At 42.5% G+C, this 18,187-nt stretch overlaps 1 pseudogene; it reads right to left on the reverse strand.

The window, feature by feature from the left end:
• Nucleotides 1–6,415: 6,415 nt before the first annotated feature.
• On the reverse strand, nt 6,416–7,740 carry LOC122064913 (annotated as a pseudogene).
• Between the last annotated feature and the right edge of the window lie 10,447 nt (nt 7,741–18,187).

Below are 18,187 nucleotides of genomic sequence, written 5' to 3' on the forward strand. Positions count from 1 at the left end.
GGAAGAGCAATAATTGCAAAGAACTACAGACGGAAAAAAACTAACAGAGATACTTTACTACTGGTGGAATTTTCTTAGATTATCTGAGTTCCACGATCGGGGTACCCTTACTCCCCCCGTAGTCTCTAGGTGGTAGGACCCTGGTCGTATTACCCTCGAGACTCTGTAGGGGCCTTCCCAGCTTGGGTCTAGCTTCCCTTGATGCCTTGGGTCCGACACTTCCGTCCTTCTGAGGACAAGGTCGCCCTGCCTAAACTCGTTCTTCCGGACTTTGGTGTTGTAGTGCCTGGCGATCCTCCGTTGGTAGGCGGCCATCCTTTCCTGTGAAGCTTCTCTGGTTTCTGCCAAGAGGTCCAAATTTGCCCGGAGTCCTTTGTCATTTTCGTATTCGTTGTAATACCGAATCCGATGGGTAATAGCCCCTATCTCCACTGGGAGTACAGCTTCAGTGCCGTATGTTAACATGAAGGGTGTTTCTCCGGTAGCTAACCTCTCAGTGGTGCGGTAGGCCCAGAGAATATGGTACAACTCGTCTGCCCATAGTCCTTTGGCATCATCTAGCCTCTTTTTTATCCCTTGGAGTAGAGTACGGTTGGTTACTTCTGTTTGTCCATTGGTCGAGGGATACCCGACGGAGGTTTTCCGGTGATTGATGCCGAGGGCTTCACAGAAAGCGTCGAAAGTTGGATTGGCGAACTGAGTGCCATTATCCGTAACCACGACCTGGGGGATTCCGAATCTGTATACCACCGCTCTCTGGAAGAAGTCCCTTATGTTCTTTTCTGTTATCGTTGCTAGGGCTTCGGCTTCCGCCCACTTCGTGAAATAGTCGACTGCTACCACCACAAACTTCCTTTGTCTCGTGGCCAAGGGGAACGGACCTAAGATGTCCATCCCCCACATGGCGAACGGTACTGGGCTAGATAAGGACGACAGCTCGGTAGAATGTAGCCTAGGCACGGGGGCGAACATCTGGCACTTGACGCACTTTCTGACCAGTGCTTCCGCGTCCTTCCTCATTGTCGGCCAGTACAGGCCCTACCTTAGTACTTTGTGAGCCAGGGCCCGGGCTCCAAGGTGTTGGCCACATATCCCTTCATGCACTTCCCGGAGCGCGTACTCGCCGTCGGACGAATCCAGGCACTTGAGGTACGGTGAGGTAAACCCCATCTTGTACAGCGTGTCATCCTTCAGGAAAAAGCGTGCCGACCTCATTCTTACTTTTCTTGCTTCGTCCTTGTTCTCTGGGAGCTTCCCCTCCTTGAGGTATTCCATTATGGCGTCCATCCAGCTTCGGCCGTTTTCACCTACGGGTAATACCTCGTGGGGTTTCTCGATGCTTGGCTGTGGTAGTACTTCGAAATACACCGCTCGCCCAAGTTCCGCGAAGTCGGAAGTGGCCAGCTGCGACAGTGCGTCTGCGCTAGCATTCTCTTCTCGTGATACCTGCTTTACCTCAAATTCCTTGAAAACCGCTGACCTTTCTCGCACCGTGTTCAAGTATTCGGCCATCCTCTGCTCTTTGGCCTCATATTCGCCATTCACTTGTCGCACCACGAGTTGGGAGTCGCTATTCACTACTAGTTCCTTCACCATCAAAGCCCGAGCCAGATTAATTCCGGCTATTATTGCTTCGTACTCCGCTTCGTTGTTGGAGGCGTCGAAGTCGAACCGCAGGGCGCACTCTACTTTGAAGCCTTCGGGGCTTACCAGCATAATTCCAGCGCCGCTTCCATCACTGTTGGAAGCCCCATCCACATACAGCGTCCAAGCCTCATCTGCTCGTCCCTCAGCGGATTCCTGCGGGTCATCGGGAATCGTTGTCTCCGCTATGAAGTCTGCGAGGGCCTGTGCTTTAATTGCGGTTCTCGGCTTGTACTGGATGTCGAACTCTCCCAACTCTATGGCCCAATTTACTAGACGACCGGACATATCTGGCCGTTGCAGTATTTTCTTCAGAGGCTGGTCGGTGAGTACGCATATTGTATGTGACTGAAAATATGGCCTCAGCTTTCTTGCCGCCGTCACGAGGGCGTACGCCACTTTTTCCGCCTTTCGATATCTTGTCTCGGCATCTAAGAGGGTTCGGCTGACATAGTATATTGGTCGTTGTTGCTTTCCTTCCTCTTTCGTCAGTACGGCGCTTACAGCAACCGTCGATACAGCAAGGTACAGCTGTAGAATATCTCCGGTGTTCGGCTTTGTCAGCAGTGGGGGTGCGGCCAAGTACTCCTTCAATTGCTCGAAAGATTTTTCGCACTCCTCCGTCCACTCGAACCTTTTAGCCCCTTTCAGCGCCTTGAAGAAAGGAAGGCATCTATCAGCAGACCGAGACATAAATCTTCCGAGGGCAGCTACCCGACCCGTCAGCTCCTGGACTTGCTTTACATTCTGGGGTGACCTCATGTCCCGAATGGCTTGTATCTTGACTGGGTTGGCTTCGATTCCTCTTTCTGAAACGATGAAGCCAAGAAACTTCCCCGAGGCTACTCCGAAGGCACATTTTGCCGGGTTCAGCTTCATGCCGTACCGTCGTAGCACTTGGAACGCCTCTTCCAAGTCTTGGATATGTCTTTCCGCCTTCAGGCTTTTCACGAGCATGTCATCCACGTACACTTCCATGGTCTTGCCAATCAGCCCTTTAAAAACTTTGTTCACCAACCTCTGATAGGTGGCCCCTGCATTCTTTAGTCCGAAAGGCATGACCTCATAGCAGTACAACCCTCCTTCAGTTATGAAGGAGGTTTTCGGGACGTCAGCCTCGGCCATTTTGATTTGGTTATACCCCGAATATGCATCCATGAAACTCAGTGCCTCGTATCCCGCCGTGGCGTCGATGAGCAGGTCTATCTTCGGTAGGGGGTATGCATCTTTGGGGCAGGCCTTATTCAGGTCGGTGAAGTCGATGCAGATCCTCCACTTCCCGTTTGCCTTCGGGACCATCACCACGTTCGATATCCACTCCGGGTAATGAATCTCACGGATGAACCGGGCCTTCAGTAACTTTTCTACTTCCTCATCTATCTTCTTCTGCCTTTCTGGGGCGAACGTTCTCTTCCTCTGCTGCACCGGCTTCTTTATTGGGCTGACGTTCAGGTGATGTTCTATTACCTCTCGGTCAATCCCGGGCATGTCCGACGCCGACCAGGCGAATACGTCAATGTTGCTCCGTAGGAATGAGATGAGCCTTTCTTGTTGCGGCCTTGGCATGGTAGCCCCAATCTGAAATTGCCGAGTGTCATCTCCTTCCTCAGCTTCAACTTGCACCAAGTCTTCGGCCGGCTCTCCCCGTTGATAACTGGCATCATCACGTAAATCCTCTATTGGGAGCGTCTCACCCGCCTTTTCTTTTCCCCAGAGAGTAGTGGCGTAACATCTTCGGGACGTCTCCTGATCACCCCGACACTCCCCGACGCCATTCTTAGTTGGGAACTTCATTTTGAGATGGGGGGTGGAGACGATGGCCTTTAACAGATTCAACCCGACTCTTCCTAGTATGGCATTGTATGCTGATGTAATGCTTACTACCAGGAAGTTGATCATCACCGTCGCCTGGCGATCTCCGGTGCCAGCCCGAACCGGCAGCTCTATCGACCCTTCCACCTTCACCGGGGTGCCAGAGAATCCTTGCAGCGGGTGTTCGACCTTTTTTAACTTTCCTTCGTCGAGCCCCATCTTCCGGAAAGCCTCGAGGAACAGGATATCAGCTGAGCTGCCGTTATCCACCAAGATCCTCTTTACTTTGCAATCTCCTATAGTCATGGCGATGACCAAGGCATCGTCATGCGGGGTCTGTACCCCTTCCAGATCATCGTCTGAAAAGGAGATGACCGTCCCCGTCTTTGCCTTCTTGTTCGACCATTCTGCCACGTGTACGCTCCTCGCGTAGGCCTTCGCCTTCCTGGCAGAGACCGAACTCTCTCCTGCGGCCGGGCCTCCACAAATGGTTGCTATAACTCTTGTTGGGCTCTTGTTCTCCTCTCGAGGTCGGTGTCCATCTTCCTCTGGTGTCTGGTTCCTCCGCTGTTCTTGATTTCTTCTGCGGGCGAGCCCCCCTCTTTCATACCGACCTCCACCGTCTCTCCGACGGTTATCTCTCCGGCCATTGCCTTCTGGAGCCAGCTCTTTCTCCCGGTCTACAAATCTACCTAAGTATCCCCTTCTGATCATTCCTTCTATCTCCCCCTTGAGATGCCAACAGTCCTCGGTGTCATGGCCGTGGTCTCTGTGGAAGTGGCAGTATCTATCCACATTGCGTCTTTCGGGATGTCGCCCCATCTTTCCTGGCCACTTCATGGCCCTGGCATCTGGAGAATCTTTTATCTGCATTAACACCTCTGTTCGTCTTCGGTTCAGAGGTGCATAGCTCTCAAACTTCCTCGGCGGACTGGGGGCCCGACTGCGCTCGGACTTTCGTCTTTTTTCTTCGTCGGTGGGTTTATCATCAACCCTCAAGGGCCTCTTCCTCGCCGCCTTCCTTTCGACTTCTTCATCTGCCTGGAGGATTTCCTCCATCTGGATATACTTATCGCATCGCGCCCTCAGCTCGGTCAGATCTCTAGGCGTATGCTTCGCCAGGGACCTCTTCAATTCCTTGTCCTTGACGCCACCCAGCAGGGCCGTGAACTCCTTCGGGTCTAGGCCCCTGATCGTGATCTTTTCTTGTTGGAATCGCTTCATGTAATTCCGCAGCGATTCCCCTTCTTGCTGTTTGACGTTGGTTAGGTTCAACGTAGTCTTCTGGAGGGGCTGGCTACTAGAGAACCCCTTCACGAAGAAGTAACTTAGGTCGCTGAAGCTGTGAATCGACTTCGTCGGTAGTCGGTTATACCACAGCCTCGCCGCTCCCCTGAACGTCAATGGGAGGGCCCGACACATAATATTTTCTGAGACGCGATGGAATTGCATGGCGACCTTAAAGCCTTCCAAGTGATCGACGGGGTCCCCCGACCCGTCATAGGTGTCGTACTTGGGCAGGCGGAAACCGACTGGGAGCGGGTCCCTCATGACCTCGTCAGCTAAGGCCGTATCATTGGTAAGGTCGGGCTCGCGGTTCCCTGTCTGGTTTTCTGCCACCTTTCTGATCTCGTCTTTCAGGTCTAAGATCATCCTCTTTAATCCCGAGTCCTCGGACCTCTGTTTGTCCCCTTGGTGCTGATCCCCATGCGGGTCTCTTGCGTTGCGTCGCGTCCTACTTCGGGGCGCGGGACTCTCTCTTGCTCGGCTTCGAGGATCACGGCCGGCCCTCGTTGATCCCGTACTGCTTCGGTCTTCTTCTCGAGCCCTCTCGAATTGGACGTGAGTCCCTGGGGGTGCTCCGCCGGTCTTATGGGAGACAGCTTTGGAGACCTCCCTCATAGTCTCTGCCATCCGGTTGTATTTGTTCTGGAGGTCTTCGAACTGCTGCCTTGTCACGTATTCCTGGGCAGCGGGAGGCTGATGGTCGCTGCCTTCCCGTACTGAATATCCAGCCGACCGCTGGTATCTGACGGACACTTCCCGGTCATCATGACCTCTTTCTCGTCCAGTCTCTGCCGAGGGAGGAAGCTCCCCTGAAGGTTCTTCCCCCATGTCTACGTTGGACGTCGCTCTCGTCCTTCTTCGGTTGTAGGTTCTTCCCACCATTACCGTCGTTCCCACGGACGGCGCCAATCTGTTGCTGCCAAAAACCTCGCTGATCCAACCTACACAAACACAGACGACGGAGGCCCGGAACTTTGTCCGGGGTTAGTCCTCCAACGCTCAAGTCAGGGTCGGCCGCACAGTTCAATAAGGGAGTAATGGTGAGGGTGTTAGAGCTTACCTTCCCTTTCTTCCGTGCCTTCTTATATAGCTCTTTGGCCTTAGGGTTTTTCCCCCTTCGGCCTTCTTAGAGTCCTACTCGAATACGTCCAGCCTTATGGGGGGAATATTCCCCTCATGCAGACGACGTGATCCCGCGTGATTCTGCGGGCGTTCCTCGGTGATTGCGCGTGCTCGAGTGTGAGTGGTCTCTTGGAACCTTCGTCTGGCGGTGGACACGTGTCTCAGAGGCGACACGTGTCATGGCCCTCACCGAGGGGTTATTTTGGCTATATCAACACGAGATGGGGTGAACAGGGAAGAGAAGGGTATGGCAAGGGGTTGCAGGGATCTAGATGGAGATACGGAAATTATCCTACGTGTGTGCTCGTGTATTTCATTTAAGGTTCAAAATCTATGGGAAGCCCAAGCAACTTTCTCACGACATCAACCAGAAATCCAAGACAAGTAATTACTAGTCAAGTCGGTTTTAAACTTAATTTATGTCCACAAGAATAAATTTTAAAATATTTACTTAATTCCTAAATCATTTAATGTTCAATCCACCTAAGGTAAAAGTAAAATTTAATTTACTAAAATACCCTTTTATGTTCCTACTATCCATAAGCATTCATCATTTTCTATATCTCCTAGAGAGTGTTTCCCTCATCTCTTCCAGTTGTACTCGTTTTAGTCCCTCTCCTCCAATAATAAAGTGAACATCTGGGCCCAGGCAGCAAACTTCGAGATTGACTTCAACATGCAAATCTGCACCCTTCCTGTAAACCAGCCACTTACCTCAAATATATAATTTTATCGTAGCTAAGTCTACTTGTTGCGGGTTTAAACATAGCTGTGTCCACAGCATTTGGTATTACAAAGACCTTTTGTGGGGTAAAAACAAAACCTGATCTCAGGACTGTACCTTATTCATGTGGACACTTCCGACATCAGCAAATCCATAGAGTGAACGATCAGTAAACACAACTTTGTGATCCCATGGTGCGTGCATGCATCAGAGCTTCATGACAAAGAGTTAAGAAGGCTTGATGTCCATGAACCAAAGATATCTTTTCTTGAATGAGAATCATCCTTAAAATCGGAAGTGTCCCGTAAATTGTCGGTAATGTATTCTGCATTAGGAATGGCCTCCAAGGTATATAATAAACTTTCAAACCACCAATCATATATGGCACGCTGTTGGATTTATTTATATTTAATGTCAAAGTTTTTAAATATTTCGGGTGTCAAGAATGGGTGTGGGTGTGATCTACATTTATATACAGGTGTACAGACACTCTTGTATGTGTACGGGGATGCTTGTACACATACAGATACGTGTACAGGGATGCTTGTATACGTACAGACACATCTATATATGAACAAATACACTCATACGTGAAAAGATACTTTGTCTATATATTCTATAGATGGTCTAAAAATAGATATAAGGGATTTTTAGCAATTTTTTTTGTTTCTTCCTACTATGTGTTCTTTTCTTCCAAATCTCTGTGTTTGATAATGAGTATAGCCTTCAGACGTGTGTAATCACATATTGGACTGCACCTTATGTGATTAGGATTTGTTTTATCTTGGAGGTATAAACGCAATGGTCAATCCGGTTGCACAATTAGGAGCGTTTAAAAACCTGAAGGATAGTATCATTCTAATACACTCAACTCAAATTTTATCTATTCGTGATTCAAAAAGAATAATTACTGCGATGTTGGGAATTTGTACATCATCCGACGCAATTGCAACAAATCAGATAAATCTTATACTCTAATTAATTTTCCAACTCACCCCACAGTGGTTTCCATAAGCATGAGTCAGGACCACCACCCGGTGACCAAGCTTAAGCAAGCACTGTGATGGATAATAAATGTGATTCTCCACACCACCAAAGTTGGGGTAGAAAAAATCGGACACCATCAATATTCTATGTGTTGGTCCACCCATTGCATCCGTAGATATCAAGAACCTAGGTTGCAGAAAATGATGTTAAGGCAATGTTATTGTAATGCATGTTTAGAAATAATAAATATCGAAGAGGTTTCGATGAAGATTTTTTATCTAATTGATGAAGTGGCTTCTTCTCTACATGTATTGCAACATATCTGTTAATCCTTAAACCTTCGTAACCTAATCTTGTGGTAGTACCCTTCCAACTATCGTACTGCCATGTACTCTTTTTCGTATTGGTTGGTATGATTGTGTAATGATGATCCTAATAAAAAAATCCTAATGCCATGGTTGTGTGTATTGCGAGTGGCTTCTTCTCTACATGTATTGCCACATCCTAGTTTCCATACCCCTTCAAGGAAGCTCTAGTAGCCTAGTATATCGGGGCTCTGTAAACTATTTGGCATACAGGGTTTTCGTATAAGGAAACATCATTTCTTATATAACTCAACACTCCTCAACAAAGAATATACACATTATTAATATTAACTTCCAAGAAGCAATGTTAGGAAGGAAGATTAAACATTAATGCAATTTTACCAGGTTGAGTTTTGAGATTTGGTTTCTACAGAAAAATCAATGAAAATAAAGCTGGAAGGCTAAAAAAATCATTGAAACACAAAGGCATGCCGTGGGAAATTTGAATGGTCTGGCTAAGCTATGGTGGGGATTTTATAAGAATTGTCCAAGTCTTGCTTTAATGACTTGGAAGAATTTGAGCTTTGAAGGCTAAAATGGTGACGTTTGGGGTGAATTTATGAGTGCTTGATGGGTAGGTGGTTACAGATAGACTGATTGTGGTTTTAAGAGAAACAGAAGTGGTTTGTGTTAGGACTCTTATGTAGGCTTAACTGATATTGATTGACCTATTGGGTCCAAGACAATAAGGACCATTCTAATTAGGAAACTTCTAGCCCTATTCTATTGTGGGAATGGAATAGGGTTTAGGGATTCTATTATATATAGAATACTGACGGTCCCTGTAGCCATTACTTTCATAATAATATTTTGGGAGCACTGCTTTCTCACAGAGCTAGTGTAGAGACAGAGAGAAAATCTCAGAGTAAGAAGCTATAGAAGATCTCAGTAGAAGGACCCATATTGCGTGGTTCTTCATCATAGTTCGTGGTACAAGCGTCAACCTTGATTTAGGGACTTCATTCACGCTCAACGGGTATGTGATTGATTTCTTTTCATTATTCATTCTTGTATTCTATACACTGTAGGTCATTCAAATGATTCTAGGATTTAGAATCACTAACAATTGGTATTAGAGCTTACACTATGATGCTAGAATCAAGAAATTATTTAAAAAAAAAAAAAAAGGCGGTGAGTCATCGTCGGGTCAACTCATGACCAACTCTGTTTGACTCGATCAAAGGTTGACTGAATAGTTGACCAATTGACCCAAATTTTGACTCGGAACTAATATGCCCGAACCGGATTAGACCGTTTGGCCGAACCGGTTGGTTTGGATTGATTTTGATTCTTTAAAAAAAAAAATGTAACTTCAAATGGCTAATACGGGCAAACGGTGAAGAATTTTTCACCCTAATTTTTTGCGTTGAGTCCAGTTTTTCGTGCTCTTCGTTTTAATATATTATGAGCCTAGTTTTGATCAACTTTTATGATCTGTTTTGTATAAGTTACAAATATGGGTGGTTAATGATTCTTTATAATTTTCCTATTAATTGGAAGAAATAAAATAAAATCAACTCATATATTACTTGCATATCAGAATATGAACTTGTTTATTCTTGGTAATGTAGTTCATGCTTTTGGTTATAAATATTTTTTTTTTTTGTTCATGCTTAAACAATCCCACTTTTAGCTGCCGGAATGAATTTGTAGACTATTACAGTAAGATTGGATGGAATCCACCAAAGTGGTAAAGTTCAACCTTATTGTCATAGAATACAAATCAAAGGTCTTCTTTGTTTGAAAAGACAGAGAATAATGGTTAGTAGCAAGGTTGCTAATGTTCACCCAAAGGTGACATTATCAAAGAAAAGTTAAAGTTAAAGCAAGTGAAAAACAGAATAGGGATTTCTCAACCTAGAAGATGTTGTCCATCCAAAGATGATGGTACTTTTCGAAAGTTAGAAGAAGTCTCGCAATAATAGCAGAAATTTGAGTGGATCAATATGTTTCAGACCCAAAGGTCAAGAATGTAGTTCCGGTTGACACTCTTGAAGTAATTGATAATTGACCATATAATGTTTAATTTTGCTAATTCTTAAATACTTATACTTTTACATATATGTCTGTATGTTGAATAGAATATTCTTTACTGAAATATTCAACAGGATGTCTTCTAGTTTTGGTGTACTTGATATTCTTAAGCTTACTGGGGATAATTTCAACAAATGGATGGAAGACTTAGAGGTCTACATGATTCTCAAGGACCTAGACTTGTGTACTAGGACCACCAAACCAGCTGAACCTACTGCAACCAGTACCCAAACTGAGAAAGGGGATTATGACAAGTGGGTCACTGCAAATAGGAAGTCCTTGGCTGTTATTGAAAGTGCTTTGCCTGAGTTTATCAAGGATAGAGTTGCTAAAAATGATACTGCTTCTGAGTATTTGACTGCTATAAAAGCTAAGTTTGATAGCTCTAAGAAATCACAGGCTCACGATCTCATGAGCCAATTGACTGGGGCTAGATTTGATGGAATAGGGAGCATATACTGGAACTGATTTCCCTGGGAAACAAGATCAGAGGTACAAGTATTAACTTTGATGATGACTTCGTGGTCACCATTGCTTTGAATTCTCTACCTGAGAGCTACAAGACTCTTAAGACTATTTATAATACATTGAATGATAAATGGGGTCTTGATGAATTGTACATTGAAGGATAAATGAGGTCTTGATGAATTGATCACTGTGGTAACCCAGGAAGAGGGAACAATTAATAGGACAAAAGTTGAAAGTGCCAATCTTACTCAAGGTAAGACTTCATCTTCTATGGAACCTAGCAAAGGGATCAAGAAGTTCTTTAAGAAAGAAAAATTCACTCCATTTAAAGGAGGGAAGAACAAGAAGGGAAAGCAAAATTTTAAAGAATCTGGGGTACCAAAAGACATGAGTGGCATAGAGTCTTTTTGGTGCAAGGCCAAAGGCCACATGAAGAAGGATTGTTTTAAGAGGAAGACCTACCTTGAGAAAAAGAAGGATGATGGTATGAATCTATCCTTAGTATATTTTGAATCTTGCTTGATTAATGTACCAATTGATTCATGGTGGTTAGATTCTGCATCATTTATTCATATCACTCATTCCTTGCAGGGGTTCCTAAGCAGGAGGGTGCCAAGCAAGGATGAAGTGACGGTGTTCGTGGGCAATAGAGCTAGAGTTGAAGTGGAAGCTATAGGAACTATTAGATTATTTTTTCATTCTGACTTATTTATTGATTTGAAGGATGATGTTTATGTTTTCTCTATGAGGAGGAATTTGATTTCAGTTTCTAGACTTTGTTTAGATGGTTATTCTGTTAATTTTGACCAAGTTGGCTTTTACTTATTACATGATTCTGTCTCTATTGGTAGTGGTACTCTTGTTGATGGGATTTATAGATTGAATTGTAATTCTTCATTGGTTCTGAATGTGGGAGTGAAACGCTTTCTGATTGATGAGAAATCCTCTATGTTATGGCATAGAAGGTTGGGTCATATTTCAACCAAGAGGATGAAAAGATTAGTAAAGGAAGGGATATTGAAAAATATTGATTTTCAGGACATGGAAACATGTATAAATTGCATTAAGGGAAATATGACAATTTCCAAGAAAAAGGATGCTACTTGCAGCATTGAAGTATTAGACCTCATTCATACTGACATCTGTGGGCCTTTTCCTGTCCCTACACTCACTGGGCACCGTTATTTCATAAATTTTATTGATGATTGGTCAAGATATGGGTATGTATTCCTTATCAGTGAGAAATCTAGTGCTCTAGATATTTTCAAGATTTTTAAAGCTGAAGTTGAACTTTTCCACTCCAAGAAGATCAAAGTGGTCAGATTCGATAGGGGTGGAGAATATTATGGGAGAAGTGGTGTTTTTGAGCAGTTGCTTGCTCCTTTTGCAAAATTCTTGCAAGAACATGGGATAACTTCTCAATATTCCATACCTGGAACACCTCAGCAGAATGGAGTAGCGGAAAGAAAAAATCGTACTCTGAAAGAAAAGGTCCATTCTATGGTGAGCAATACCACCTTAACAGAATCCTTATAGAGAGAGACACTTAAAACTGCTGTTTATATTCTCAATAGAGTGCCAAGAAAGTCTATGAATAAGACTCTCTATAAATTCTGGAATGGCAGAATACCTAGCCTTAGACACTTGCGAGTGTGGGGATGTCAAGCAGAAGCCAAAGTCTTTAACCCTCAAGAAAAGTTTTTGACTCAAGGACTACAAGTTACTATTTTGTGGGATACCTAGAGAGGTCTAAAGGGTATAGATTCTATTGTCCTGGCACAGGACACAAAATTGTAGAGACCACTAATGCTAGATTTGTTGAATGCAATGAAGAGTCTAGAACACCTCATAATTTCTCTTTTGAAGAAGGGAAGTATGACACCCCTGAGATAGTACCTATTGAGTTAAGAAATTCACTTCTTGATCTCAATTCCATCATGTCTGGTGATATAGTCACTCAAACTCCAATTGAATATGATTTGCAAGTTGGGACAAATATTGCTATTGCAAACCCACCATCACCTCCTGATATCTCTAATATTGGCAATCTTCCACCTGAACCTATAAGGAGGTCTATTAGAGTGCGCAAGCCTTCTCTGCACTTTGATTATGTTTCTTATTTGAATGAGTGTGAGTTTGACATAGGACAAGAAGAAGACCTTGTTACTTTTCTTTAAGCAGTTAATCATAAGCATTCAGACAAATGGATAGAAGTAATGAAGGAAGAACTATTATCCATTAGCAACAATGGAGTATGGGAATTAGTGTAAATTTCAAAGGATTGTAAGGCTATTGCATCTAAGTGGATTTTCAAAACCAAGACAGATTCTCAAGGTAGAGTAGAACGCTACAAAGCTAGACTCGTGGCAAAGGGTTTTACTCAATGAGAGGGGATAGATTACAAGGAAACCTTCTCACCTGTCTCATCAAAGGACTCATTCAGAATTATCATGCCATTGTTGCCCATTTTGACCTAGAGTTACATCAGATGAATGTGAAAACAGCCTTTCTGAATGGAGAGCTGTCAGAGCAGGTGTACATGAGACAACCTGAAGGTTTTGAGGAAAGGGTAAAGAGGACTTTATTTGTATGTTGAAAAAGTCTCTTTATGGTTTAAAGCAAGCATCTCGACAATGGTACTTGAAATTTGATTGAGTTGTGACTTCTTTTGGTTTGGTAGAAAATCCAATCGACCAGTGCATATATCTGAAACTCAGTGGGAGTAGTTTCATCTTTCTTGTGCTCTATGTAATGACATTCTGTTGGCTAGTAGTAACAAAATCTTATTGATGGAGACCAAGGGTTTTCTTTTAGAAAACTTTGAAATGAAGGACATGGGTGAAGCTAGTTATGTGTTTGGAATCGAGATTAGTCGTGATAGGTCGCAATGGTTACTTGGGCTATCACAACAGGCATATCTTGATAAAGTTTTAAAGAGGTTTAACATGTCTAAATGTTCTGGTGGTGAAGCACCCATCAGTAAAGGAGACAAGTTGAACAAGCAACAATGTCCAAAGAATGATATTGAGAGGAGCTCAATGAATGACAAGCCTTATGCCTCTACCGTTGGAAGTTTGATGTATGCACAAATTTGTACTCGCCCTGACATTGCCTTTGCAATTAGTGTACTTGGCAGGTTTCAACCTGATGCTGGTCTGGCTCATTGGACTGCAGCTAAGAAGGTTATGCGCTATCTACAGCGGACAAAGGGCTTCAAGCTAGTGTTCAGTAAATCAGAAAAATTTAAAGTTGTGGGGTATTCTGACTCGAACTTCAGTGGGTGTACTGATGATAGAAAGTCTACCTCTGGATACATTTTTGTATTAGGAAGATGAGCTATTTCTTGGAAGAGTGCCAAACAAACTATTTTAGCGTCATCCACTATGCAAGCTGAGTTTGTGGCACTTTATGAAGCTATCAAGCAAGCAATGTGGCTAAGGAATTTTATATCTGAACTGAAGGTTGTAGATTCCATCTTTAAGCCTTTGCATTTGTGGTGTGACAATATTTTTGCTGTTTCTTTGCAAAGAATAACAAGAGATCTAGCAGCTCCAAACACATTGAGATTAAATATCTTCTGGTTTGCGAGAAGATCAACTCTGGGGTGATCGTTGTTGAGCATATTATTACTAAAGAGATGGTTAATGGTCTCTGACCAAATCTCTTTCAGTGTGAATTTTTAAGACTCATGTTTCTAATATAGGTGTGATGGAATCTTTTGATATACTTGTTTAGTGGGAGTTTACTTATCCATAGTGGTATTGTAATTAGTATTATTTTGTTAGATCATACATTATGAGCACAATCTATATTGAGGATGTTTATTTTCCAGTATAGTGTTCATTTATATTCTCTCTCATCATATTATTGTATGATTATTGTGGTTTACTTTGACACGTCACAATTAATGGCGGTGTTTAGTCAAGTTTCGTGATTTGTGGTGGTATTTAGCCTAAATCCATGGAGGTGATTGTTAACCATAGGCTGTATGCCAAAGTAAGATATTAATACAAGAAAAGGGCGGTTTGCCTAAGTATTGATTAATATCAAAGTTCTCTACCTGTGAGATTTTCAAGGTAGGTTGATCTTTAGATCAGGAATGGACCTATAAGGAAGGATATATCTTATGTGATCACAGTTATGATATAATTCCTTATATCCATGTTTCCAGACGATTTGAATTGATAATTTTCTGTTGTTTGTAACATTAGATAGTTATATGCCGTATATTGAGGTGTATTTTCTACTATTGTTCAGCAATACAGATTATTGATTGGATCAAAGTTTATTTTGAGTGGTATTCAATTTTGGGATTATTTGACCAGATGTCAATGGGAAGACATAGTATTAATGTAGCCCAAGTGGAAGATTGTTAGGACTCTTATGTGGGCTTAACTGATATTGATTGACTTATTGGGTCTAAGAGAATAAGGACCACTCTAATTAGAAAACTTCTAGCCCTATTCTATTGTGGGAATAGAATAGGGTTTAGGGATTCTATTATATATAGAATATTGACGGTCCCTGCAGCCGTTAATTTCATAATAATATATAGAAAACTGCTTTATCACAGAGCTAGTGTAAAGACAGAGAGAAGATCTTAGAGTAAGAAGATGTAGAAGATCTCAGTAGAAGGACCCATATTGCGTGGTTCTTCATCATAGTTCATGGTACAAGCGTCAACCTTGATTTAGGGACTTCATTCAAACTCAACGGGTGTGTGATCGATTTCTTTTCATTATTCATTCTTGTATTCTATACATTGTAGGTCATTCAAATGATTCTAGGATTTAGAATCACTAACAGTTTGATTGTAGGTCAGTGGGTGGGGAAAATACTATTTAACTTCAAAGAACAAAGAAAATAATTGTAAGAAAGAAGAAGAGCAAGTTTCTGAGAATCCATATAAAAGAGTAGGAAAACATCATACCAGAATCTATGTGGCTAGGATAGTTTACTCCTGGCTGCAAGACCTTCAATTTGGTGGATCCAAATTTGAATCTACTGGGAAAGGATAGTGTAGCAGATTTTAGTGCGACATGAACCATGCTGCGTGAAACTCATGATAAATTTGTTAAAACAGATCCTCGAAAGGGAGTTGCAGGGCTAGGCAGGGATAGGGGAGGGTGGGCCGAGGTTGCAAGGAAGCGAGGGGCAGGGTCAGGGGTCAGGGGTCGGTGAAGGAGTGGTTTGGGGGGTTGGGAGGTAGAGAGGTAGGGAAGTGGGGAAGTGAGGGGCGGTGTCTTTGCCTTACGATCTCAAAGGATTAGTAGGTGGAGACTGGATATAGAAAATGATGAGTGCTTATGGATAGAAGTGATGTAAAAGGGTATTTTAGTAAGTTAAAATTTACTTTTATCTTCGGTGGGTTGAACATTAAATGATTTGGGGATTAAGTAAATATTTTTAAAATCTACTCTTGTGGATGTAAATTAAGTTTAAAACCCTCTTATCTTGTAATTACTTTTCTGATCTTGTGGATCTAAGTAATTTCCCCAATTAAAAATCCTTCATTTGTGTGTTTTCTTTCACGATCAACGGTAAAAAGTATGTAAGAAAATAATAATCCCCAACAATAAGTCTGATCTGTTCGCAATTTTAGACTCAGTGGGGAGGATAAAATGAGAAGATTCCACTCGGATAAATTTTTGGATTTGAAAAGATGAGGTTTTTGCTTCTTCTTTTTTTTTCCTGTTAACCAAGGTGTCCGGGCCAACTTACGTGCAATAACCCACTGTCATGGTCTCCACTTATATCGTAAATACACATATCGGGAATCGAACCTGGGACTATGCACCTATCCTCACAATCCCCAATTCGCCCTAACCATCTGCGCAACCCACGGATGGGTATGAGGTTACTGCTTGGTGTGTGTACAAAAATTGCAAAAGAAGGCTAAGGAACGAGTTTGTATGAAGAAGGAGAAAGAGTGAAATGAAAAGAATTTCTTCCCCTTTTCTGAGATAGTTCTGTTATGGGTGTTTGGTTCTATACAAAAATTTTGGTTTTGTAAAGAGGTTGCGCAATGGAAGGCTGGTGTTAGGTTTTTTGTAGTTTTGAACTCACTGGGAGGAATAAAATAAGTAGATTTCGTGCTATTGGTTTAGATTGGGCAAGTTCGTGCAAGATCAACCGTAATCAAGTATGTCGAGGTTGATGACGAGCATGAGGGCAAAATCTTGTTAACATGATAGTGGTGAAGAGTTTAAATTTCTCCATAAAATTCTTCAATGGTCATAATGAATTCACCTTGTGACAACAACTTATGAGGAGAATTCAGTATTGAGAATGCAGTCAAACCTAATCCAAAGGGTTCTTCAATTTTCAATCTCCTCTCACTCAATCATTCCCTCCCGATTTCATTAAACCTGCCTCATGCATAGAATCTGTTGCCGCCGAGAATCTGTGGAAGGTTGAGCGTTGATCCTACACAAGCACAAAAGGCCGAGGCCCGGAGGTGGCTCTGGGATTAGTCCTCTGACGCCCAAGTTAGAGACTCGCACAATAATTTTTTCCAGAAGAGTAATGGTGTGAATGTGTTGACTTACCTTTGACAGCTACCATGGTTCTCTCTTATAGGATCGGGTCCCGTAGAATCCTACTAGGAAACCTCTTCTACCTTCTGATGAACTTGGGGCTGTTTTGAAGGATTTGATCATGCACGTCTCCTCTCCATATGGGGAATATTCCCATCCCTTCTAGGTCGCCTAGCTTGTAGGCTGATAGAGTTCTGTTATGACTTTATCACTGGGAGAGGGTTTAAGTTTTTCCCGTTATCCTAGTATCTGAAATCCTTGGTTTCCTGATTGTCCCAACCTTCTTCGGTTTGTAGGTATTCAGCTGGGTGCCACGTTTCAACACCGCGTTGGTGAGTAGAGAAAGGATAGGAGAACAAAGTAGAGGTTGCAAAAGGAAAAAAGCAAACCAAATCGTCATTGTCTGGGTCTTATTTTCTAAGGTCTTCGTACCTTGGGACCCCACCACACACATGGAATCCAGAGTAACCACGGGGGCAGTGGATACATAGGGGTGGGGTTCCAGAATCCAGACTCCCAAGGACGGTGCTAATATGAGAACCTAAGCTGGACTCCATTTAAAACCTTAAGGAAAGTGGCATGGTTATGCAATTATGCGACTCAAATCATTTATGAAGTTTTAATAATTTTTGGTGGAAATCCACCCCTATCCTCTCTCTACTTTGGCAGTCAAGTTATCGAGTCAAGTTGTGGGATCAAGATATCTAAAGTTTTTATATACTCAATTGATTTTACATTTTTATATAATATTTTATCCCTTTAGATAGTGTCATGATGATATGACTCTTTCATCAAAGGTAACCATATCCCAATCCAAAGATGTGACGTTACCAATTTTGCTGCACGTATTCCAATAAAATTTCAATGATGAAAAGAATTATTTTTTTTTCTATTCCCAATGTTGAAAAATTATTATTTTTTTATTCCCAATGTTAAAAAAAAAAAGAAGAAAGAGACTTCCCACTTGAATCACTGGAAAAGAAAATTCCCACTTTAATCACTTCTGCGCACCCTTTGTTGAAAACCAAAAAAGTACTTGTAGGTTGAAAGAGATTACCAAAACCATGTCTTGTTCCTGAACTTCTACCCAAAAAAGGAAAAACAAAAATGTCTTGTTCCTGAACAACATAAATGAGTAGTTTATGGGGTAAAAAAAAGAAAAGGATACATAAATGAGTAAAATACATTTTATCCCTCCTATCTTAAGG

The sequence above is a fragment of the Macadamia integrifolia genome, chromosome 2 (assembly GCF_013358625.1).
Source record: "Macadamia integrifolia cultivar HAES 741 chromosome 2, SCU_Mint_v3, whole genome shotgun sequence".
Taxonomy (NCBI): domain Eukaryota; kingdom Viridiplantae; phylum Streptophyta; class Magnoliopsida; order Proteales; family Proteaceae; genus Macadamia; species Macadamia integrifolia.